We start from the raw sequence: 27,097 nt of genomic DNA, 5'->3' as shown, positions 1-27,097 counted from the left end.
ACGTTCACACTGCAGGTCTTAATGCTCAATTCCGATTTCTTGCAGCGATCTGGTTTCTGTGCGTGATCACTACCTTTTAAACGTGACCGCCGTCAGACTGCAGCGTCATCCAACCCCAAGGTGACCCGTCACTTCGACCTCCGCTCTTTACAGAAGTAAATATGGACGGAGATTCAACTGTGTCTACCGTGTCCGTTTCTTCCCGTTTTTCCTCACACATTGTGGTGGTGCCGCTTCCTCCGGCGCACATTTGTGACGTCAGTCTCACGTCAATGATGTGACGATTGATGTGACGGTTCAGACAGCAGTTGCAAAGAAAATCAGATAGATATCGGATTCGGGAGCACATACGACCGGGGCCTGAGTCTGGTGTGCAAAAATCTGAATTGCGTCGTTCACACTGTTAGATAACAGATGGGATATGGGTCCCGTGTGAGCAGACGATCAGAATTGGGTTGATTCGCCTGCAGTGTGAGTGTCGCCTGAGACTCTCACAGGAAGATGGGAAGAGTTGTGGCATCTGCAGCAGCTGTGGTTTTAAAGAAACATCTGACCTGTAAGAACAAGCTCTCTGTTCTTCCCTCCTGCCCTCAGTTTATCATGAACGTTGGGCCAGGACCAAAACAATAAGAGGGCCGATGCGATCGTCCCTGCAAAAATCAGCCCGGCTGTTGTTTACCTTTTTTAGACAACAAATGCGGCACTTTTATTGTTTTTCTATCGAGTTTACATTTTTTTGCCCTTGCATGCACAGAATAGGGACAACGGTTATATTTTCATCACGCAACCTTCACATGGAAGCGACGAGGGGACGAGTGAGGAGTTTGACCATTAATAAGAGAGTGAAAATGGAGCCACTCCTCCTCCCCACTGAGAGGGGCTGACCGGTAGGTCTGATTAGTTTGCCCCCTGGTGGCCTGTTGCGGAAGTTCTACTGTGCACATCCACCTGGGATAAGACCTGGGGTGAGTTCAGGACCTGTTGGAGGGATTAGATCTCTTTATTGGTCTGGGAACAGTTTGTTTCCCCTTGATTATCAGTTTTTGATGAGTTAAGTTGTTTTGTTGGAGGAATCTCCCTGAGGAAACAGGAACTGAGGAAACCACTTGGGGAAAGTGACAGAACATCCACCATTCATCACGCCATGTCCAGTTGACCTGATTCACTGAGAAGACTTTGGTTTAATCTTCAATAATGACCTTCTTGTTGAGGTTGTGAATGAGTCCTGTGACCCTAAACTGTCACTTTGTGAGGTTCACTTTTAAAGCTCCATTGTGATCCAGTGCAAATAATGTGATCAAAATATCAGAAACGTGTATATCGATATAATATACCGTGAACTTGTAAATGACACAGTGAGTTTTCACACATAACTTTGTTAATGTAATGTCTTTTGGCTTTTCTTTTTTTTTACTGCCACGAGTTTACCTTCACTCTTCTTTCAAAATTTAGTCACGTCAATGGTGAAATAATGAACTATTTCAAGACAAACAGAACTGTCTCGGGAAGATCTGACCTTCTTCCCGCAGTGTAATAATAAGAGCTGCAGATGAGTTTGAGATGATTAATGGGATGAAAAAAAAAAAAAAAACGAAGAAAATTCAAACCGTCTTCGCCTCCAACAGCTTCAACATGCTGCTCACTCACACACACACACACACACACACACACACACACACACACACACACACACACACACACACACAATTCACTATTAATAACGTCCATCAGGATTCATTTATAATTATAGATCAGTCAGGAGCAGCAAAGCACTTGTAAGATAACCTTTAACAGTGCTTTCACTATTTTCACTTCACTGTCAAGAATCTTAATACTTTCTATTTTGAAAAGAATCACAAAGGCTATGGAGTAAAACCTCCTTTGGCCAGGTTGTCATTGTCGATAAGAGGTCGTAGCTAGAACAGGAAGCTTGAGTCTGACATCAAAAAGTCCGTTTTTTGATTGAATCTCGTAAACCAGACTGTTTCCATGTTTGTATCAATATGTGAATGTGACTGCTGCGGTTAAAGTGATTTTCATGACGTAAAACTGACTCATTGGATAAATCAATATATCTGTACTTTTGTCTTCGACATTGTTTCACATGAAAACACGCTGTTTTTATGTTTTTGTCTCAGGATAAGCGGTCCAGAAGATGGATGGAGACGGACGTCTGTTACTCCATAAGCAATGAAAACCCTGAAAACAATGGAGTTTTCACATTGGGTCACCAGTGGGTGCTGTTGTCTGTTTTTGTAATGAAACCACACACATATGCGTGCAGAGAACAAAACGCTATAAACATTAACGGTGGGGAAAACACGTGCATTCTTATGAACAGACGATCCAGTTGGATTGTTATCACAGTGACGGTCAACCATGAAACTACCAAGTCCCAGGAGAAGATGGACTGAGAGTCATGATTGTTATTGTCCATCAACTAACCAAACACATGTTTACATGCAATTAAGAAATCATTTTAACTTAAGGTTGTGAAAGTTTAAAATAAAACATAGGAGTTGTATCCATTAAAAGATAGCTACAAAAACAAACTTGGCATATCTACACAGCCAAATCTGCTTTTTTTTTTTTTTTTTTAAACATTCTACTAACATTATTCCTCCATTGATGTTTTTCCCCAGTGAGAATAAACGACGGAGTCATTTATCTCTTCGGACACAGAGACAGAGTGAAGCCCAGTTGCATGTCTTTGTTTTGTAGTTTATTTACACTAGATGGCAGCTTCACACAGTTCATGGCCTTCATGATGAAGCCTTCATTAGGCACCGCCTCTGTTTGCTTCTTGTTGCTTGTATTTGTTTTTAGGAAATGTATTTGAGAGTGAACTTTCATCCCTGTCTCTCTGTTATTACATTTCCATGCTGTTTTCTTTTGTATTTATGTCTTTTTATGGCCGAAAAAACAAAGAATTAAATTATTTTTTTTAAAAAGCTTTAGAATGTGTGACGCTACTAATAAAGGCTGTATTTTATACAAAACGTTTTATTGGATTTATTTGACTAATTGAAAAGTATTAAAATGGTTTTGACTGCGGGTCTTTCGGGGCTCAGTGAGGAGGATTAATCAGCCATCGCATTCCGCTGATGAAAAGCCGAAAGCTTGAATTGAGGATCAGCTCTGAGCACGGCGGCTGCTCTGCGCCTGTCCGGAGGCCGGAGGAGCGTTCAGCTGTTTCCCTCCTCCAGCTGCCGGCGGCGCTCGGAGGATCGTCTCGTCGCGTCATGGGGAACGTTCCAGGCATGTCCACGCTGCCCAGAGGTCAGCAGCACGGCTTCCACAGACTCAGGAGCTCATGCAAAGGTCAGTGACGGTGGAACCCTGAGGAGGAGTCTTCACACCTCCTCTTCCTCCTCCTGCTCCTCTGCCTCCTCCTCTGCTTCCTGCTGCTCCTTAATCTGCCCCTCTTTCTAACTCCTGGACTTTCCTCTTCTTCTTTCCTCTTCCTCTTGGTCCTCTTCTTCCCCCTCCTCCACTTTCCTTGTCCCCATCCTCCTCTTCCTCTTCGTTCCTCCTTCTGCTCTTCTCCCTGCTGCTTTTCTTCCTCGTCCTGGTCCTCCTCCTCCTTCTGGTCTTCCTCTCGCTTCCTCCTGCTCCTCTTCCTCCTGCTCCTCCTCCTACTCTTCTGCCTTGTCCTGGTCCTCATCCTCTCCATCCTCCCGCTCCTCTTCCTCCTCCTCCTCCTCTTCTTTCTGCTGCTGCCATGGTGCTGAAGAACAGCTCCCGGCCTGCTGCTCCTTCACTCTGGGCTGGAAGTCGTGCGAGCGTCGCTCTTAGTCTGTGTTCGGAACATTCCAAACTATACGAGCTCATGGTTTCCTTAAAAACAACAAAAGTATTTATGTCTTGAAGGAACAAGTTATAAAGGAGTTATATCCCAAAGGAGGCGAGAACGGTGATTACTTGATTACAGTTACTTCTAGAACCTGATAATATATAGTAACTTGTTATTTGTTAAAGTTTCTTGTAAAGTCTGGACGTTACATCGGTTAGTTTGAGCTCGATGCAGCACAACAGTAATCAGTCACAGTTGCAATATTGCCAATAGTTACAGTAATGAGTTACTTTTCAATGTGCTGTAACAGAAGTGTGAGGGTTTTTTTTTTACCTTTGAACTGAATTCTTTTTATCATAAAAGAGCAAATTTCTCCGGGCGACGCTATATTTCAAACTTACTTTACTGCCTTTAAAGTGTGGAACTTTTTGTTGAAAGGTCCCTGCAGGTATTCTTTCTTCACTACATCATTATTCTCTGGTTAGAGTCACTTGAACTGAAGCTTCTGCATTTTTCATGTTGAATATATTTTTCAACATTTTGTCTTTTTATAATGCGGCTGGCCTAGTATTTGACATAATATTTGATGTGAAGCAGGTCAGGAGGTTTGTAGACAGCTTGACCTGTGCGCCACGCATGATTTAAAGAACCATCGTGTCAGTCTGTGTGTGGGAAGCCCGACCCGATTCTACCGCAAATTCAAACGTCGCTCCCAAATATGTCCTTTGTTTGAAAGACAATGAAGGATCCAGCAGGTGTTTGCTTCAAAACATCATTAGATATCCATATTTCTAAGTCAGAGTTAGATTGACTTACGCAGTCTTTCCTGTCGGGCCTCGATGATGTGACATGTGTTTCAGGTGAAAGGTTTTCCGTTTATACAGCAGTTTTCAAAAACAATTCATTATAATCATTAACAATGATCAGTGCAAAGACATTCAGTAAGACAGACGGCCAAGTTGGACTGTTGCATTGTTTGTGAGTTTTCGTTTCAGAAAAGTTTTACGATGTCACTTTACGCAGAAGTGGAGAAAAAAATGATGCAGTTTTCTTGTTGAGCCACTTGGAGGTGCTGTTGTTGGTTTTTGTTATGAAACCACACACTGGTGCAGAGAACAAAACACTATAAACGTCAATAATGGCAAGCACCCAGACATTGGTATGGACAGACGACCAAGTTGCATTGTTACTACGGTGCTGTCAACAATAAAACTCCCAAGGCCCAGGAGAATATGGACTGCTTAGCATGTACAGAACATCTATTTACTATGGCCGTGGTGAGCATGTGCAGTGGAGGCATTTCCAAAAATGTCAACGCTTCCATAGAGACGGAGTCTGATCGTTTTCTAAAACTTCCACGTTGGGAGCCGTTTTCAGGAAGTTCTGTTTTCAATCGTTCCAAGCTCCGTTGCCATGGAAACACACAGAAAAGGCAACAGAGGTTTTTTCGTTTTTAGTTGAAACATTTTGTTTATATGCGCTTAAATTCAATTTAATTGACGCTTTGGTTCAATCTTGTTAATTCTAAATATTTCTTTACAAGAAGTGCTGAAATCATCTAAAATCATTTTTTATTTATGTGTTTACTTACTTAATTACTTGTTTAATTGTGCAAGATAGAGGAATTGTGTATTTATGAACTCAGTTGAGATTATTTCAGATTTCTTTTAAAGTGCACATCAAAATACAAACTCCCAGCTTTGACTAGTTTATTTTCCTTTATACTCACTTGCCTGATTGCTTACTTTGAACTCTGAATTTCTCTTTAGCATGCTGTCGCTGTTTCCTGTGCGGATGTTGATTGGAGATACTGCCGCATGCTTTATACAGAGATGAAGGATAGTAATGGAGCAAGACAGGTGTTTAGAAGTACAAAGCTCCAGTGCAGAACCAAAATCCATCAGAGTGCTTTAATCAAATGCGCTTTAAAATGTGTTCTCTGCAGCCAAACTTATTAAAGCCACTCAGCAGCTCTTTCCAGCCCCTGGGCTCAGTCCCATGTCAAACGTAATCATGTAAAGTACAAAAAAAACAAGAAAATCCACCTCCACTTTCTCCATGCTGATCCCACCGTTACGTCTGGATCCCAGAAGGTGGGGGGGGGGGGGGGGGGGGAATGGAGTTGTCATGGGGATAATCACCATAAGTACACAGTTTGCCCTCTCACATCATCTCTCTCTGTCCACATCTCTGACACACACGCGGCTATTTTCACATGGCAGGAACACGGCGCCCGAACAAGTGAGTCAGACGAGGCGAGAGAGGGAAGAGGGGACCATTATTCAGCCCGGTTGCCTTGACGACCGCTCATAACATGAGCACCGGTTCCCATGGTGATGGTTTCCAGAGCGCCTTATCGGCCGGGACGAGGGCCCGACCACGTCACCGATGAAAGGACGGCGATGCGTTTGTGTGCTGACCGTCCGTCGGGCCGCCGCTCCGAGCTACAGATATCACTCCTCAGCATCCAGCCAATCAAAGACTGCACTCAATAAGAAAACCAGTTCCTCCAGCATTAGCATTAGCATTAGCATTAGCATTAGCATTAGCACCACACGAGTTAAACACCTTCCTTCACCAGAATAAATGTTCCTTCTTCTTCAGAGAACATCAGGGAAGTTCAACCTCTGGAGTGGGTCCCTGAAGCTTTCAGAAAAATATACGAAAATAAACTTTTTAGCTTGTTTTTAGCTCCTTTACACACCCGAGTGTATTTCAAAAGGGCTTGGTTAAATTAAAATAAAATGTAAAAAAAAAAACGGAAACTGGATTGAATTGCTATAAGAACTAAAACATGCACGACTGCTTAAAAAAAAGAGTCAAAGTAGTTAAAAAGCTCAAATGTCAAAACTGTATAAAAAGAAATGCCAAAGGAAAAAAAGAAGAAGGTTAAAACTGGTTAAAATCAGGTGCTGAAAAAAAAAACTGCCGAAAATGTGATGAAATGTAAATAAAACTTCAAAAATGCAAGTTTTGGTACACACATCAAAATTTTACATGAAACTTTTCAAGCCTTTTTAAAAAAGTAGACGTGTTTTACACCTCCACTAAAATGTTCTTTTGTGGAAATTGACACAAAACGACTCTTTAGGTCATAAAGGTTGCAGACCAGCATTAATATGCTATTAACTTCGAGAATGTCATCCATGATGCACTGCTGACTCATCAATTTCCCTCCTGACTTGACCATAAATAACAATTAAAAAAAGAAAATCTTTAATTCAACAATTTTTTAATTCGTATTAGGGCTGGGACTTTAAAATGAAGCAAACATGGACCTGATTTTTAAAAAAAGAGAAAAAAGAACCTATTTAGAACCTTGCTCAGAGCTCCTGAGAAACGTCCTTTCAATTCCAGACATCCCGATGACACTTAACACCACATTGTCAGTGTCATTTCCTCTCATTTAGTGAAATAAACTATTGTTTAAAAGTTGTTTCCACTGATTTTGTAGAGCGTTGTGGTTCCTAACTATGAAAGTAAGTCTGTAACCGGGTACACATTTTCAGTAACTTTCCCAACAAACCCAATGAAAGAAAAAACAAAAAAAAAGTGAAGAACGTGCTGAATGGCAGCTGCTCCTCTCAGAGGTCAACATTGTCACTTTGTTCCATCGGCAGGAGACAAAGTGTATCAGTAGAAAGTGTTTCCGTGTGACGTCTGGGTTCACTTCATCCAGTCCTGACATGGCCCGTTCAAACTGAGGCGACACGGCGAGCAGCCCGACAGCCTGTCTGAGACGAACATCATCGCTTTTTCATTAGCAACGTTGATCCCACTACATGATATGACACACACACACACACACGCACGCACGCACGCACACACACACACACGCACACATGCACACACACGCACACACACACGCACACACACGATGACGGGTTCCCAGGCTGTATGGAGGCTAATATCGGAGAGCAAAGATCAAATCGAGCGCGTTTCATTGATATCTGATGTTATTGATGTGAGAGTGAGTCAGCTCCACTCAGACAGGCTCCAAACACGTACAAAAAATAAATTAATTGTTATCTCGCTAAAGAAAAACAAAAAAAAACAAATGTAATTCTGGGATGAAACAAATATGACTCCAATATTAATGGATTTTTAGTGGATATTAATGGATCTCTTTGTGCATTTCCTAAAGGCTAGAACAGTTAGGGTAAAGTTTTTTTTTTTTTTAATGTTTTCAGGGATTTCATCATTCTAGCTGTATTAGTTATTTTATCTGTTTTTACTCATTCTGGCTGTTTTAGTTGTTTGGCCTCCTTTAGCTGTTTTTATCCAAAAGATTAGGCCACTTTGGATAAACTATGAGGTATGCACATAAAATAAAAATACATTTTATTTTTAAACAACATTCTGGAATCTTCCTGGAGCCTATACAGAGGAGCAGAAGAGTCACATGTGGCTTCAGAGCTGCAGGAACACTCCTGTTCCATGGGATCAAATAACACATTCATGGCCCTACAGGCATCTTTAAATCCAGAATATAAAGTTAGTGAAAGTATTTTTTTGTTTTTTTCTAATTCTTTTGCCTGCAGTGTTTTTGAACTTCATTTCTTTTAATTTTCCTCTGCGGAATGTTTTTCTCAATCTGATAAACAGTGGAACACCGTCTGTCCTCAGATCCTCAGTCTGCATCAAAACTGTTTCTGATCGGTCAGACGTGGGGACGGATTCAAACTCCTCCGTCTGTAAAAAGCGAGCGACAAACTGTCACGTGTGCCGCCTACAGACGGTTTCAACTCATAACAACGCCCCTTTCCACGTATAGTCCGGTTACCATAGTAACAGGGAAAACGGGGGATGGAGACTGAATAAGTCAACTTGCGATATTAAGATTTTTTTTTTCATGTCAACACATTTAATCATGTGTATATATGTGCTGAAAACAGTATTTTGTCCCTTTTTAGCTCCTTGATTGACGCTTCACACATGGACATGTACTTCCTCTCATAGACACTCTGTGTTGACTTTTCCTTGTTACGGTCAATAATAATTTTGGCCATTCTAAATACAAAAAAGCCAATAATGGAATCACTTTCTCCTAACGTAAGCAAATAGTCAAATGTTTTATTTAGATGACAAAACTGCAAAAGGGTTTTTATTTTATTTTACTCTAGTTATGTATTCTTACAATATCGGCTTCAGTTATTACATTTTGAAAAAAAAAATTTTCAATTAATATTCTACTTCAGCCATCTACTAATTGGCAAAAAGTGACTACATAATAGATGAAATGTCTAATTACACTACACTTTATTGCATTGGTTACTGGCAGGTATTACATCATTGGTTGATACAATCCTTTTTCAAGCATGCATTTGTTCTTTATCATTTAGCCCCCAGGAAAGAAGAGTTCAGTGAAATGGTAACTGTTGAGATGACATAGAAACACAGCAGCTCTGAAACTTCAGTAACTCAATCACCAATTTTTTATAAGTCAGTTACTGGTGCATCACTGCCGAAAGCAGTGGAGTTACTTCCACCTCTGTGCACGTATTAACTCTAACTCGCTTGCCTCATTTATTGAACCGAAATTTAGCAAAATAGTAACGGTGATCATGACCGCTTTGTTAAACTCTGAGGGTGACGGTAAAGTTGGCAATACGGGGAGAGTAGCTCTTGTTAGTTCTTCTCGAAAGATTTATGAGCGAACGAGAAGCGGAAGCTGAATGACTCACTGCACCACCTTGTGGTACAAAGTGGTTGTTGACTACAGCATATTTTTTGACAACATCCTGGCCATCATATTCATAATCATAGTTGTTTTTCGCTGGAAATACTGCAGACTATGCCTTTAAATAAAATCAGATGACGTTTAAGCTTATTTGAAGCGCTTGGTGAAGTCAGAAGCTGCTCTGATACACCCCAGTGTATGTTTGGGGAAAACCATTTTCGCCACTTCTTTCTGCAGCCATGACTTTGCACTTTTATTTTTTTGGTGACAGTTGACCCAGCCACCATCCGCTTACGTAACGCAGCAGCTTTTGGAACACCTGCCTGAATAAGAAGCGCGGAAACGGAGGCGATACAGGCACACTGTCAGTCCTCCGAGGGTTGGAGCTCTTCGGGCGCTGTAATACAAGTATTCACGCTTTGTGAGCAAAAAAAACCCAACAAAAAAAAAAAAAAAAAACGACAGCCTAGACTGTTGGCTGTGCACAATGAGCTCATCAGGTTAGACGATGTGTCACACTTATATAAGACAAGGCGAAGGCAGGCAGCTATCACAGGATTGTTATTAATGCGTTTGGAATAGCTTAACGGCGTCCCGGTGATGATGATACATCGTTCTGCTCTTGAAAATACACCAACCTGTAATATTGCACCGCGTTGCGCGTTGCGTTTTGTCAGATATAAGAGATAAAATGATGCATTCGTACACCTCGAGTGCTGAACAGTGATAAATGTATTCATTTAATAGCTTTATGGCAGCTTTAGCCCGGCGGCGCGGCGGTAATATTTGTCTCCTTCCTCTCACACTATTGTAACCGGCACGGAATGAGGACCCTTTGTTAATCACAACCGTTGTAACTGTCAGACGAGCATGCAAATGTATTGACTTCCCCCTCCGTAACGATGGGAGTGCACACACACTGACAGATGTATGCTTTAATGGCACTCCACGGTGAGAGCGAGCAGCTTGGCTCGGCAACTCCACAGATTGGAGACGCAATAATTACGTCTGCTCGAATCGTTTTCATGTGCTTTTTATGTTCACTGTAAAAAGACCTGGTGATTCATGGGAACCTCAGAATGGAGTGTTGTAATTTTTTTTTTTTTCATCTGATGCGGGAAACAGTGTGTTACATTTAGGTCAGTGATTCATTTCTTGGGGCCTTTAATACTTTTAGTGTGTGTATGTATTAAGCATGCTTTATTGAGCCCCCTTAGGGAACTGATTTCTCTTTTCTCTCATTGAACCCATACGATCCATGGTTAACCTTATTAAACGTGTAAACAGCAGTGGGTGGGAGTGGGGTTCTTATTATGAATGTAAGTCAACGCAATCTCAATCTAATGCAGACGTCCTTATTGAGATTTTGTTTCGCGAAATTGGTTCACGACCAAATACTGGAACAAACTTACTTGAAAAGATGTTTGAGGTCAGACTAAGGGGCTTAAAAGCTTTAATTCTGTAGAAAATCAATGTAAGTCAATGAGAGAGCAAATGAATGCCAATTCAAGATCAGTGTAATGGAATGAAAATTCATTGTGTGTGTGTGTGTTTGAATTGTTGTAGGGAATCTCTGTCCACACAGGGGGAAACTTGGGATTTTTGTACATGGGAAAACGATGAATCTTTGGGCCGGGTCACACCTGATGTAAACCTGCGTTTCATCTTCCCAAGGTGGTCAGGGACGCATCTGACTACGTAGGGTTAGTAGTGTAAGCAGCATGCATTGTGAATGCGTCCCGTGACAGTGGCGTCGCAGGAAAATATGTCATACGTAAACATAGTCGCTACGCGGCGTGTTGTCTCTTAAGAGAACGCGTCGCTTTGAGTTATGGAGTCTCTCCAACAAAGACCATGGATGTCCATACCGTTGGGGTCTGCAGAGACTCAGTGCCTTATAGCGGCCTGGATAGAGGACACAGTCCAGCGCAAGCTGGATGACTCATAATTGCACGCCAGGCCGTTTAGCAAAAGTGGCATAGAGGTAGTAATACAATCCTGTTGGCCCAAAACACATGATAATGAAAGGTTTCATCAGTCTGTGCCAGGGCTCGCCACTTGTGATCTGATCACCCGGAACGCACGTTTTGAAGGATAAATATGGAAAAGGGAATTTTCCCAAATGGATTAATAAAGTCTAATTATTGTTCTTCAAGGTGCATTTGAGGCAACCATTTTGTTCAAGGTATGAGCAAGTGGCATTGATGGTTGACTTTCGAGTCATTTTGTGGAAAACAGATAAAATGCAAATGTTTCCTAAAACCAGTAATAACACATCTTGTGCATATTTAAAACAGGGTTCCAGTTTGGCAAGTCTTGGATGATGTTACTGTAAATCTACAGGAAATGAACGAAATTTAATGAAAGTGAGTGAGTGAGTCCCAGGACACATGTTTCTGTGTTGTTGCTTTCAGGTGCAGCGGGGAGGTTTTGTGGGAATGGAGCCATAAATATCTGACTCACACAGCTGGATAATTTATGACCTCTTTTGGGCCGCGGAGTACTTTCATTAATGAACAGGAGTTTGGTGCTGCCAGCTTTTGTTCGGGCACGTTGCAACCAGAAACCTACTCAACGGGCCAATGGGAGATACCCCAGAGGCCAAAGGGTTTATGGGATATCGCGTTGCCTGGATTGAGCTTCTGTTTGATATACAGAATTTATTCCTTCACTTTTTGTCCATATCTTTCACTGTGTGTCAGTTCAGGGTTTTCACGATCGAATTTAACTATTTTATTGTGGAAATTAATTCAAATTCAAAGTAATTATTTTAAAATCAAATGGTACATCATTGAGATCACATTTTCAAGGTCTTACTCTTGACCCTGTAAAGTCTTGATTATGTCTTGGCCTTGACTCGGCCTTGGATGAAGTGGTCTTGACCGCAACAGGACAGTTTACACCGCAATGATGAACCCCTCAGTATCTGCTGGACGGAAAGAATGTGTCTTTCGCTCTTCCATTGCAAAACCAGGTTCAGTTCATTTGTACTCTTTGTTTCGTTTTGCAGTTTTCCTTCGTGTCATCGTGAAACATTTCAACTAAACGCCTTTCATACTAGCTGAAGGAAGTTTAGGTCTGTGTTTATTCCACCCTGATGAGAACATGAAGCTGTTGGATCCGCACATCGATCAACTGATTCCAAGACCTGACAGCAACAAGTTGAACTGCAGTCTCAAGTCGGTCTCTGTGAGAGACGAAGAAACTAAAGGAAATGTTGGCATGAATTCAATGAAAGATTCTCCCGACAATTCAGTCGACTTTAAAATTCCTCCGCTTTCTCTTAACGAACAAGAACTGGTTGTTTTTTTCACATTCAACATTGGCAGTTCACCGTAAATACACTATATAGATAGATAGATAGATAGATAGATAGATAGATAGATAGATAGATAGATAGATAGATAGATAGATAGATAGATAGATAGATAGATAGATAGATAGATAGATAGATAGATAGATACATGTCTATGTACAACCTCTACATTTGCTGGTTGGCTCGTTTGCTCGTTGATGCTGACGAAAGATTCAGTGCTCCTCTTGGCGGAAGTCTTCCACTTAAAGATCAATGTCGTCTTCGTTAAAAACAATTATAACTGTGTCATCGACTAACGTCATAATATCACATTTTAGCACTTTGAGTGTCACCTCGACGCCTTTGGAGGACTTTTTTTTATTTTTATTTCCAGCAGTGGTAAAATGTGTCCTGGTCCATAGGTCACGATCACACTAAGAGTTGGAAACGATCCGACTCAATGAGCCACATTATAGCAACGCTAATGAATACCACCCGAATTAACCTTTACATTTAATTAGAGGGAGTCAGGTTGAAAATGCTCCCAGACTTTCTGCTTTAACCTAAATTGCTCCTGTATTTTTAAACGTAACCGCACGCAGACTGTACGTTCATTCTATACGTCCGACCTCAAAGCCCATGCTTTTGAGCTTAGTACAGAATTTACCTTCCGTGCGTCCGCAAAACAGGAAAATAACACATAAATCAAGTCGAATGGAAGGAATGAGGGTTAAAAGAGGCCCTCAGTTCAGTCATGGCTCCTGGGCATCCCAGTCACCTACAATATTTCATATTTATGTCGACTGCATACTTGCAATATTTCTTCTTTCTATGTGTTATTCTTTTTTTTAAATTTGGAGGGAAACAAAGGTACATGTGAGTTAACACAGGTTGTAGAAAGCATGTCACTCAGGTGTAACCACGCTAACACGCTGCTAATGCGGCGTATAATAAAACCTCTCCAGTGATTTGTTGCAACAGCAATAATACAAAAGCTCCGATCGTCACGTTTGAATGAGTCTCGTGATTCAGAGCGGATTAAATGAAACAGAACACGAAGGAATTTGGCGGCGCGGTGCAGAGCGAAGCTGCCGCGGTCGGAAAATGAAGGTCGATCCCGTCCCAACATGGCCTGATGTGAAAAGTCAAAGGAAGGAGGGGGGGGGAGAAAGGAACAGATGTGTTGTTTCTGTCTGCGACCACCAAGCGAACGGCTTCCCATGGTGGCAGCAGATCAAAGGAGGAATACTCCTGATTACAGTTTATAACGCAGGCTGGAGTGGAGGTCATAAAGTTGGGAATAAACAAGTCCATCAGAAACTCGTCATTTATACCTCATTAAGTGGGTAAGAAAATTGTGATTGTTGTAACGAGGAAAGCATGAGTCCAACACAGTTAAACCATCTGACACAAAGCTTGGAGCTTCTATTCATGGTTTATAAAACAAAATTGCTTCAGTTGTTGCTTCATTTCTGTGTGTTGCGGAGCGAAATGGTTTTATCCATGCTTCTTCATTCATTTCTCCTTTTCTAGGGCCCTGTATCAAACAACAATGTTATAAGTGAAAACAGAAAACTTTTATTTCATTGTCTTTTTACGGTGGTTGGAGTCTTTGAAAACGCGACTTTTTTGAAATCAGGTCCCACGGTACTTTTCAAAAACGCTCCGACTACATCGCAATGTAAATGGAGGAAAACGCAAGTTTTGGAAAATGCTCTGACCATGTCTCCGGTAAGAAAACGCAACTTTTCTGAAATGCTAGCTTTATTGTTGAGTGTCACTGTTATAACAATCCAGTTTCGTCGTTCGTCCATAAGAATGTCCAGGTGCTCACCATTGTTATCGTTTATAGCGTATTGTATGTGTGCGCGTGGTTTCATTACAAAAACAAGCAACAGCACCACCTTGTAGCCCCATGCTAACTACATCGTTTTCAGCGTTTCTGCTGTTTCCATATTGAAGGACATCATTTTCAAAATGTTGCTGAGTAAATGTGATATTTTTCTGAAACGTAAATGAAAAACTACCCATTTTTCACTTGAAAAGTTGTAGTGTTGGAGTGAAGTGGCCTAATACTGTGCGACTTCCTGTGGACAAATGACAAAAACGTTTTGTTTTTTTCTTGATTTTTGTTGTTGTATTTAAAGTCTTTGTCATTTTTACATCCTACACATGGCAGCCAACTCTACACTACCTCTGGTTCGCTTTCAAAAACCAACTGGCGATTTTTATGCTTGAAATGTCAAGTAATCACGGGACAAATATCTTACACACAAACAATATTGTTGGAGGCAGCTTTCATTTATATTTATTACTCATTTTATCTTCACGCACTCTTAAAATGTGCGTTGAAGTTTATTGCCCCAAATCCAGCTTTTCCTTGATTTTCAACCATTTGAATATTGGATCGTAGGAGCTGCATTCAGAATCTGCTGTGTCTGTGTGAACTGGACTGTCTCCGCCCACACATGCCCATCTTGGGAAGAGGAGGAAGTACTTCCTTGTTGCCATGTGACAGAGTAGAGCTTCCTGATTGTGGGAGGGTCAAAGGGAGGGCCAACTTTGTGCCTTCGTTGGGATTGGCTAAACCCCCGATGACACTATATAGAGTTTGATTTCTGATTTTGCTTGTGGGAACACACAATTTTTAAAAATCTAAACAAGCCAGGAAGAGAGATGAGCATAACATGACCCCTTTAAGCTTATATTTATGATGATTTCTTGATAAAAAATAAGAAAATCAGACTTCCAGGAAACAGGAACATACCCCTTTGATTTCTTCTCATATATATAATATATGTGTATGTTTTTATACAAGTGTTTTCATAAGTTAACAATGGATGAAAACTTTTAACTTTACCCATTTGGTTTGTCCGGTGTCATATTGAGCCGTGGAGCTGCAGAGTGCAGCAGCATCCTGTTTGTTTCCATCCTGCAGTGATGCAGTTAAACTGCATCTGTCACTGTGTGTAACAATCAGTTCATTTTCATCTTTATGGCAGGAGAGTCAACACGTTTCTGAGCTCGTACGGACAATAAAAGTGATTGTATCCTGAGTGCAGAAAATCCCCTAAAAGCAAAGTGGAGAATGGTGATATATGAAGCAGGGATTGAAGCTCCTTCACTCTGCTGATTGGAAATCAGAGCTGGTGTGCTGTGTGGACGAGCTCCAATCACACGTGAAGCGCAACACATGACCCGATGGGTCTGAAACACACACACTCTGAGATCACTGAATGAGAAGCACTGCAGAGAGGGATCTCCCCTCGGCCGGGTATTCGAGCGGATAATCTGCACGCTGTGCTTCGACCGTCCATGTGAGGAGGGGATTACATATTTATTTGGGGAGTTTTCATCCCGCCTTCGCCATCTGTCGCCGGCAGCGTGGCCGTGGGACGTTTATCGTGGCCTGATGAGGGTGGGAAACACAGGAGAGAGGAACAGGACAGTGTAGCGTGTGTGTGAGAAACTGTCGCAGCGTCCGGCAGTAAAACTCAGGAACAGAACAAACGTGATGTTTCTAACATGAAGTAAAATCACCTTCAGTATCTACTGAGGGAGAGTCGGGTTGGAAACGTCAGGAGGGAAGGACATACGGGGAAATTAATTGTGGGAGTAGTGGTAGTGGTACTAGTAGTGGTAGTAGTGGTACTAATAGCGGGTATGTGATGGATAGTGATGGTATAAATCGTGTTACTAATGGTAATGGTGGTAGAAAGAGTGGTAGTAGTAGTGGTGGTAGTGGCAATAGTGGTATTAGTAGTTGTGGTAGTGGTACTAATAGTGGTAGTAGTAGTACTAATAGTGGCGGTAGTGATGGTATAAATAGTGGTACCTGTGGCAGTGGTGGTAGAAATAGTGGTACAGTAGTGGTAGTAGTGGTGGTGGCAGTGCTAGTAGTGGTGGTAGTAGTGGTGGTGGCAGTACTAGTAGTGGTGGTAGTAGTGGTGGTGGCAGTACTAGTAGTGGTGGTATGAGTTAGTGGTGGTAGTGGTAGTAGTGGTTGTGGTAGTGGAACATCCCGACAGCTCTTAGAAAGAGAAGTTCACCACTTTGTAAGAATGCTACAGACCAATCCCAGCTACAGGCTAATGCTGTTTGAGTTCATTGTTTTTTGCACCTTCATTTCAGAAAAGGTTTGCGTTTACATTTTGAGATGAAGAAAGGTATTGTGTGTTCACACCGTACTTGCAATATGCCCATGAACCTGTCCTCAGCCAATCACTGGTCCTCATCTCATGTTACCAGTTTACCTTTGCAGGGATTAGTTGACGTTTGGAACGGGGCGGAGACTGAGGTACAGAAGCTAAACTCCCAGCTTTTATCTATAGAGTGACATGAAACCGTGCCTTGACCCTCCCTCAGTCACTTCCTCCACCAAGCCCAGCTGTTGTTTGTTCTCACGCTCTTCACCTGCCCTCACCTGTGTTCAGCTGGCTGTAAACGTCTAGTCACTGCATGATAAAACTTTTATTCTAACCCACTTGGAGTAAATAACTTCTACTTCATCTCTTTAATTAGATTCCTTGTTGGGAATCAGACTGGCGAGCTCAGCTCTCCGTCTGGACTCCCTCTGCCAAACCTTTATCCAATTTAGCTCATGCAGAACCCGGCCACGCTCTGGGATTATCTCACATTTATACAGATTGTTTCAACTGCTGCCAATCACTTCATTTTGAAAGGTGTGATAGCTTGGGCAGGCCGTTGCCGTGGTTGGTGCTGTTGCGTAGCCTGCAGGCACAGTTAATTTTAACAGAGCCTCCGCTCCGCTCTCCTTCTATTTGGATGCCAATTTAAGTTGTCACCTCTTCAAACACTCTGACAAATCACGAAACTACTGCACGTCTGCAGGCCCTGCTGTGGAGGAGGGAAGTCTCCAGGTACCAACTGATCAGCTCTGCCATAAGAACAGAGGAGCAACACAAAGATGATGGAGAAGTTTAGGAAGGCGTCGAAGACGAGGAAAAAGTAGGCAAAGAGGAAGAAGACCAAATAGAGGAAAAGTAGAAGACGTTGTCAAACACAACAAACGTGAAAAATCTCTTTCCTTACCTTTCTTATTTGTGAATAATTTTTACTCCTTTTCACCGGTGTTCATCTTTAATTGGCTTTCCAACAAAAGGTAACGCATCTGAAGGGTTTTTATTTTCCGGGGTCTTCGCACCAGTACCCAGTAATAACCCCTGTCGCCAAGCAACTATTACTTCAGCAAGCCAATTTCCTTCTAACTTCAATAAGGCTGTTTCTGCGGTAATTAATTGAGCTCCCTTTGGCGCTGAGCAGTGTTAAATAACTCCTCATTACTCCACATGCTACTCCAACACATCCAGCTCTGTGTTTGGTCCTGTGGAGGTGGGGCCCTCAGCTATTAGGTCTACGGAAAGAATGTCCCCTTCTGATGGACCCGGAGCTCGCCCGTGGCTCTGCGAAGATGCCCGTCTTCAAAGGAAAGAGCTGCAGGAAAACAGCGGGGAAATAATCCTAACCGGGGAAAACTAGCTGAGGGAAAACTTGCTTTCTACAAGTTTTCCCTCTGGTAACTCCTGGATGCAATTCAAGAGAAAACCACCAGGGGATGATGTTTCTAGCCTATTCACCTCAATGTATTTTTTTTCCCAGGATGCTTTTCTCCTTTTAAATACTGCCAAGAAATCATGTCCGAAAGGCATGACTGTCGAGTCTAGCTCGTTTCGGTTTATTGTCATGCTAATATTTATAATAAATTAAGTTTATATAGTGTAACAGCAGAAATGTAACATGTGTGACAGCTTCAGGCTATATACACTGACTTACACTTGTTTCATTTTACAATGTCTTTAGCTAACCAACACCAACAATTATCAGTTGAACCAAACAGTTCAAAGTTATTTCCATTTCAACCGACATGTAAAACTTGGGGGGGGATGAGTTGCTTATTAATCCATGCATATTAATCACAATTGTGCTGAAACAACATATTAGATGCTTAGAATTTTTCTCATCTCATTTTGAATTTGACTAGTTTTGTCCCAACTATTTTGGAGTAATTCTTGTATTGGGCCGGAGGTACAATGTGTCTAGTTTCACTCAGTCCATGAACGTTGGTAATACGACCACTATTATAAATAAATAAAATAATTGAGTAACTGGGAACTGGGAAACTTACAACCTTCAATTGGGAAATCATACATCTAAACACCATCAAACTGCTTCCCTGCTTGATTAGCTAAATAAAATATTTCAGCTCGTCGCTTCTCAAAAATATATTTACCAAAGCTACTCTCGCCTCAACTCTTGACCTAGTGATCAATTCACTGCTGTTTGTAAGACATAATCTGAATATAGGAGGTACAATATGATTAACTGCGTCTTTTTGATTCGCCTAATCGCATCTGGATTGAGTTTCCATACGCAGCCCAGCAGTGAGAGGCGATTTCATGCTGTCTGTGGTGTTTTAAATCAGGTCAGCTGTGCATTATACTGTATGTCCTGGCCTCGGGGTGCATCGCTGCAGAAACACAGCGGCTCCTTGGCTGCATGGCAGAGACAGTACGCCTCTGAAGGCTGTGTCTGATCACAGCCAGCACAGAAACACATCTTTAAAATGTCTCAGTGTTTATTTAAGAAGGAAACATCTCATGGCCGCGGGCCTCGTGAAGAACTCAACCATGACAACAAGCTTTTTAAACAGGCCCTATAATCTGAATGTTAGATCAGTCAGTGCAGGGTTCTGCAACCTGTGGCTCTGGAGCCACATGAGGCTCTTTAGTTCTTCTGCATTGGCTCTCTGAAGCTTTCTGAAAATTACACGTAGTTTTCATCTTTTTATTATCTTTTTTAAATTTTTTCTTGCATATCTGTCTTATTTTCAAAAAGACTCTCCTGGATAAAATGGTTACAAACGCTAAAATTGCTATTTTAAAAAAAGGCTACAAATTGCAAAAATTACAACAAAAAAAAAACAGAGGGGCAAGGTGCTATAAGAAGGAACAGCTAAAAGTAAAGCCCGATTGGCGAAATTGCTCAAATATTTGAAACTGACTGAAAGAAAAAAAAATCGAACGTGACTAGAATAAAAGCAGTCAAAATTTAAAATAGCTGCAAATGCTAAAATGGCTAAATTATTATAAATTGTCATCATAGAACCTCATGAATGTACGATCGGCAAAACTATTGACTATAATATAATATAAGCTGTGTGATCTCTTATGATTAAACGTGTTTTGTGGGTCAAGAAGAATTTTCTTTGGTTGAAAATGACAAAAACGTCTCTTGAAATGAGAAAGGTTGCAGACCTCTGAGTTTGTGGGAGGAAGATGCTCTATTACCCAGATGTTAGTTGAAGTTATTGCGCGTGTGTGAGATCCTCAGAACTTCCAGGACTTGACTGATGGTCTAACGTGCCTCCACGTCTCAGGTTATAATGTTTTGGCTGATCTGTTCTTTAACCTGTATTTTTTTGTGTCTGGTCATTTTTTTGCCCTTCCTATTGAGGTTGATCATCATGACTCCCATACTCCTGTGTCTGTTTCTAAAATATGTACAGTTCTAACGCTGCAGCACATGGAGTGCTCTGCTCCTCATGACTCTCTCATTCTTCTGTACCCTGAAGCTGGCAGATTCTCAGCTGAACTCCTGTGACTCTCTCGTCCCTCCCGGTGCCGACGATCGAAGCATGAGACGCCTTCATGTCTTTTTGTGTCTCTCGGTGAAGAAACTCAGGTCTGAGCTGCGGGGAGCAAGTAGAAAACACGCCTCAATCTGCTCCTCTCCTCTGTTATGTTCCCAAAAGGGAAGAGGAGGAGATTAGCCGCGGGTAATGTCTTTGGTTGGCCTCTCCTGTGTCTAATTAAAAGGCGATCGCTTTAGTGAGTACATAGAAAGTGGTGTTTCCATCGGTGCTGCGCCAGCTCGGTGGGACAGTCGCAACACCTTCCGCGACTCCACTTTCTTTTTGATCACATTTCAGCTCCGGGAGGACGAAAACTGAGGGACCCAGGTTGTGAATTTGATGAAGAATAAAGTGACAGCCTGTAAACGGAAGTCTCCTTTCTGCAAACTGTGACATGAGCGGTGTCGATTCACAGAGGCCACGCTTTGGAAACCACCAAACCAGCAGGGACCGCTGACTGATGGGGCTAAAAACCCAAGCAAGCGGATTCATTTGTCTTCCCTCCGACCCACCCTCCGACCCCGCAGCAGCTGTCCCTTATTAATCTGATGTAATGAACAATAAACACCCCCATCATGATCGGAATCGCAATTTAAAAGTCTGGCCGATCTGCTGCGGGAGGAATTACAACCACATGTGGTCCTGCCCGTAAGAGAGGGGAGAGCTACAGGAAACAATGAGTTTCCTCATAAAGGCATCTCGTCTCCACGTGTTTTCAGCCATTGTGTCTGTCTGCAGAGGAGCAGAGGATCAACACCTTGGTACAGATGCATATTCAAGACATTCGTGTTAGAGTAAAGACCGACTCTGACTCATTCAACTACTCTGGATGGGCCCCCACCTTCTGGATGGGCCCCCACCTTGAGAGTCACCAGCCGAATGTTCAGGTTGCAAAATACCTTTCCTCTGGTACATGTAGCCCCTGTTTTGTTGAATCAGTTGTATTCTGGTTGGGGGTGGGGGGGTGTCTTCACAGTGATCAGACATATTTGATCAGCAAATTGGATGAAACAAAGTGGATTTAATATCCAACTAGAGAACGTTTATGTAAAACCTCGCAACTGTTTGGACGTGTTCTTATATTTTGTTATGTGAAGTTCCATCAGTTAGTAGGAGGAAGATGCTCCATAATGGGGATGTTAGCTCTTCTCGTAAGAAACATATTTATGAACTAATGACAACAACAAAACAGCTGAGATAAACTACCAACAGCTCTGAGAACAGGAAGCTAGCTGCTATTCAAACAGCTACTAAAACCTAATGCTCAAGTTATTGAAAGTTGACATTGTCAGGACTGAGTTAGTCCAGGATTAATGAGGCCCTCCTCCTGCAAACACAACTTTGGTTTTAGCAGGAAATTCCGAGCGACTCCTTAAACCTATCGAATGGGAGCATTGTTGCCTCTTAGCATGTTAGCGCCCTAAAAGAAAATCTACCCGTAACACACTGGGGACTGCATCTGACTGAACATTTGGCTCTTTTACCTTCATGAGTGAGTACACTGAAAAAAAGAAAATAGTCGGACCAACTTAATTGAATTGATTCAATTGGTAACATCTAAATGAATCAAGTGGTTCGACCTTCATCTGACTCCTTAACTTAAGTTCAGAGAAAATGATTATCGGTTATCGGGTGAGACGTTTCCTCAGCTGGCTCCTCGTGACTTTTATTTGTGGACCTAATTTTGAGATATCAGAATCCTGCTAGATAACTTCCATCACAAACCCATCCCACCTCCATGGTTTTACATTTCAGTTCGTGCTCGTGTCGGCTCTGCGCTTCATCCAACCGCTGCATGGTGAACTCAAGCAAACAACCATGGGAACGATCTGGTTTCCTGCAGATTGTCCTGACGTGAACACGCCAAACCCTCGTTGGAACACTGCAGTTAGCACGTGATGTTACTCATTCTGTTATTCCTAGTTGATGACCCCCAATTTAGGAACTTCAGTCTCAGTAAATCAAGCCCGTAGTCTGTTATCTTGACAAACCTTTTAGAGAATGAGTATCCAGCCTGCATCAAATCAGCCTACAGATGTTAGCATTTAGCTCACTGTGCCTCATGTGGCTCTTATACCACCAATGCCTGGAAAGTACCACATAAACCCTGAGATGACTCAAATTCTTTAATAGCAGCGGCGAAGCCCCTCTGAAGCCCATCACTCCTCACCAGCACATTTTGGAGGAGCGTATCGGGATGAAACACTATTTTCAGCTCCTCTGCAGCGGAGACAATACGCCGTTTCTTCGCGGCGCTCCAGCTCGAGGCCGAGCAGCTCTGAGACATATTAAAGCAGATTGACAGATCTAATTATCACCTCCCCACTTCTTCTGCTTCAAACTCTGATGAAAAGTACTACATTACACCAGACATCCCGTGCCCTCAAACTAACTTTCACCTCTGCTAATAACTAAGTGTGTGGTTATCTGGAATACCTGCTGAGGGCATGTCTCAGAATAGACAGAAAGAGATTTGCAATAAGGCTAGATTTATTAAAGGAGGAGCCCATTATTATTGCAATGCTCGCTGCAGTGACTGTGCAAAGGGCCCCCCACCTGCTATCGCTCACCTGTCCTCCTCTTATACCACAATCCTCATTTTCTCTCTCATCGTGAATGAAAGTGACTTTACATGGACACGCAGACAGTGTGTGACTGTTTCCTGACGTTCCCTCCTCTTCCCCTCTGCTCTCTCCCGGCCTCGTGATGAGCTCCAGGAGCTTTTGGCTGAATAGGGGGTTTTGTTTTCGTACTTGTGTCAAGCAGCTCCACCGATCGTCTGGCTGAACGACCCCGGCCCTGCCCACCTCCTGCCTGGAGGACCCCGGCTCCGCCCACCTGAAGGAACCCAGTTCTTCCACCTGAAGAACCCGACTCTGCCCGCCTCCTGCCACACTCCCATTCGATCCTCGAGAAATCCCTCAGAACAAGGTTTTTTTGGAAAAAGTCTAACACAAACCTGGAACTACATTTTCCTCCAAAAATATGTTTAAAGATGTAAAAAAAAAAAGAAAAAAGAAAAGGCTGGAAATACTCCTCAGTCGATAACCACAAACGAGACTAATATATGAACGTCCCCTGTAACACTATGAGTGAGATCTTGTGCAGGTTTCTTGGTGTATTGAAGGGGTGGATGACTTGATAAAGTGGGTCGTCTCTCAATCAGACTGTTGCAGGTTCAATCCCCCATTCATCCACATGTTTAAGTGTTTTCACATTTTTGTTTCAGAAAAGTTTCACATTTACACAGCAGCATTTTGAAAACGATGTGCGTTTACACTGAATTGGCAGAAAGGCTGAAAATTATGATGGATGGATGGAGGGAGGGAGGGAGGGAGGGAGGGAGGGAGGGAGGGAGGGAGGGAGGGAGGGAGGGAGGGAGGGAGGGAGGGATGGATGGATGGATGGATGGATGGATGGATGGATTCTTTAAGATTATATTCGTACAACAAAATTAAAAGTGCTTTTTGGACGGTACACCAAACGCACAGTGAATATGAAAGGAAAAAAAACAACAACTATCAAAAAACGTTAAAACTTTCAAATAGAAATTAAAGCGTGCATCTTGAGCGGGACAGTGAGACAGCAGATCTGCAACAGGCATCATACAGACAGACCAAACAGGTCGATGAGATGTTATCAACCACACTGCTATTTTCTTGATAGTGATCAGTTATCTGTGTGTTAATGGTGACAGGAGGGATATTAGCTGAAATGACTGTACAACATCTCAGGTCAGACCTGTCCTCTGCAGGCTCAGTACACATGGCTGCAGTCAGCACCAAAATAAAGCATGTGAGCGTGTGAGCTGACGGAAGAAAGGATCGTATATCTAAAGCTGCGAGTCCTTCTAATACCAGCTGAACCGTGAGCTGCCACCGGTTACCCAACCGAGTTATGTAACGCGGTTTTATGTACAGAGTCGGAGATGTTCTCGGAGAGGCCTGCAGGCCACGCTCTGGCTCAGAGGTTAAGGCTGACGGAGCCGCGGCTGCTTTAGTCAAACAGGAAGCCGAAGGTAGCTCGGAGAGGAAGGATGTCCTCGCGTGCGCTTTGGCCGGCAGCTCCTGAAGTGTCCTTACAGGAAGTGGAAGTTGTGCTGTTTCTTCCTGTTCGTCCTCACCTCTCGCGTCCATCGGCTGACAAATAGCAACGGCGCTGGTTTCATCCCCAGGGAGACGCTTTCAGCAGCCAGATCATTTGTTAGTGTTACTTCTAGAGCCGGTTCCATCTTAATATCGAGTAAAACCAGAGGCTCCATGTTATCTGTTGACCTGAAAAAAATTCATTCGGCAGATTTCTGTGCCAATAATAAATCTGCCACTGTCACAAATTAATAATTAAATATATCTAGTGACCCTCTAAAAGATTATGTGATTCCTATAAAACAAAACTGACTTTGACTAACTATTTGAAAAATTGCCCATATAAGCTTAATTACCAGTACAATAGTGAGTAGACAAGCTGGTCGTACACCACAATGCAAGTTTAAAGCCACTGAGAGCGTCCCGAAGTTCTGAAGTTTCACTGTGTGTGTTTGTGTATGTGTGTGTGTGTGTGTGTGTGTGTGTGCGTGTGTGTGCGTGTGTGTGCGTGTGTGTGCGTGTGTGTGCGCGGCGCCCGCTCCAGATTTGCTGTGGTGACACGGTGATAATCACTGGAATGGGAACTGAGGACGTGTAAATATCATTAGCTGCAGGATTGGGTTTATAATCCATCAAGAATAACCACAAACCTGCCGATTCATGTTTCACAGCGACTCAGCAGGAAGACTCACGTGTCCTCTCCTTTTGAAATTGAAATGTTCTAGTTTTAGTTCACTGATGTTTCTATAAACACTTTGAACAGTGTTCAGGTTGTGTCCGCTGTTAGTTTGTTGTGCTTGCATGCATTCCTGTGTGTGTGTGTGTGTGTGTGTGTGTGTGTGTGTGTGTGTGTGTGTGTGTGTGTGTGTGTGTGTGTGTGTGTGTGTGTGTGTGTGTGTGTGTGTGTGTGTGTGTGTGTGTGTGTTGTCAAGGTTTTTTTCCACACTTTAACACCATAAGTGAAACTTTTGAACTTATTAACCTTTGAACCTGAATCCCGAGAAGCTTTTCCTCATGTAGAGATGTATTTCTATGTTGGATGCGTAGTGCGACTGGGACAGCGTGACGCGTGCGGTTCTCATACGAGCGGACGGAATATTTGACGGTTATTTTATACGCAATAATACCAATATGGGATTAGTGCAAAGTAAAGTCGATCCAATGAAAAATGCGTGAGAGAGAACGTGAGAATGCTTTTAAAGTGTTTCATACTCTCAATCACTTCAGATTAAGATTCTTAATTGCCTACTTTAATGTATTTCTTTCATTTCTTTGTTAAAGCAGAGTGAATTTGCCAGGTGTCTGAATGACGCTCTATAAATACATTTGCCTTGCCTTTACTAAAACAATTTACCAGGTTTGAAATGAACCAATATTGCATCAACTTAAATCAGAGTTTAGTTTTTTCTTGTCTCACCTTCAGAACAATCACAGTGCAGGGACTTAGGGACCTTCTGGTACTTTTATAGGTATTTTCTCTCTCTCTCTCTCTCTCTCTCTCTCTCTCTCTCTCTCTCTCTCTCTCTCTCTCTCTCTCTCTCTCTCTCTCTCTCTCTCTCTCCCTCTCTCTCTCTCTCTCTCTCTCTCTCTCTCTCTCTCTCTCTCTCTCTCTCTATGTATTAGGATGTAATTTCAATCGTCAAAAGGATAAAGAAAAAAGATGATGCGAGGAAAAGTCCCCGTTACGTCACCATTTCATCTCATTTACTTCCCTAACCTCGGTGACTCTATCTGAGCGAACACCCGAGACGCAGACCGAGAGAGACAGGTCACCCTGGAGATGTGATGACAGCTCGAGCGAGGGGGGGGGGGGGGGGGTTGACTCCTGAGAGGGGAGGGGCCCTGGGGGGTGGGGGTGGGGGTGGGATGACCCGCTCCGTCTGCCAAGGGCCCGAGGCACGTTAAGGAAGCATGAAAGGAAGGTGAGGCGGTGAGTGCTGAGAGGAAAGAATGTGGCCACTTGCTCCCTGCAGCTCTGGATCCATACTTAGCCTCCGACTCAGACGGAGGGATGGAGAGAGGGATTCACTCCATCGATCACCGCGGCAGGACACAGTACAAACAGAAAATGGATTATTAAGGGGATTATTCTCTAGTATGAAAGGAGACATTTTTTAATATCCAAAAGCTTTTTTGGAGCTTAACCGCGTGTCTGCCGTTTGTAAACTATGAGTTCAATTCAGAGGCGTGTGTAGCGTGGTGGTCTAGACCGTCTCAGTCAAGAGTATCCAAAAGACCAAGTCTTAGGGCGTGTTCAAATTCCCCTGTTTGTCCTCTCGGCCCGTCCTCTAACCCCGCCCGCAAGAAAGATCGTTTGTAAACGAACCGAGATCGATGTTTTCACGCGGCTCGCTTGTTTGCTCCGGTTCAGAGTTCGTGGGCGTGTTGAACCTCGTCCAAATGAAACGTTTCTTCCCTGAAGAGAACTGTGATCCGGACCAAACAGGGGAACGTGAACACGACCTCAGGGGCCGAGGCAGAGTCAAGACCAAGACCAGAGAATCCCAAAACCAAGATTATAAGGGGCTGAGACCAACTCAAGATCAAGAGAAGACCACGATTCTAAGGGTTCGGGTTTAAAGTCCTTGGGTCT

This window comes from Lipophrys pholis (genome assembly GCF_963383615.2).
Source record: "Lipophrys pholis genome assembly, chromosome: 5".
Lineage (NCBI taxonomy): Eukaryota > Metazoa > Chordata > Actinopteri > Blenniiformes > Blenniidae > Lipophrys > Lipophrys pholis.
This window is presented reverse-complemented; position numbering follows the sequence as displayed.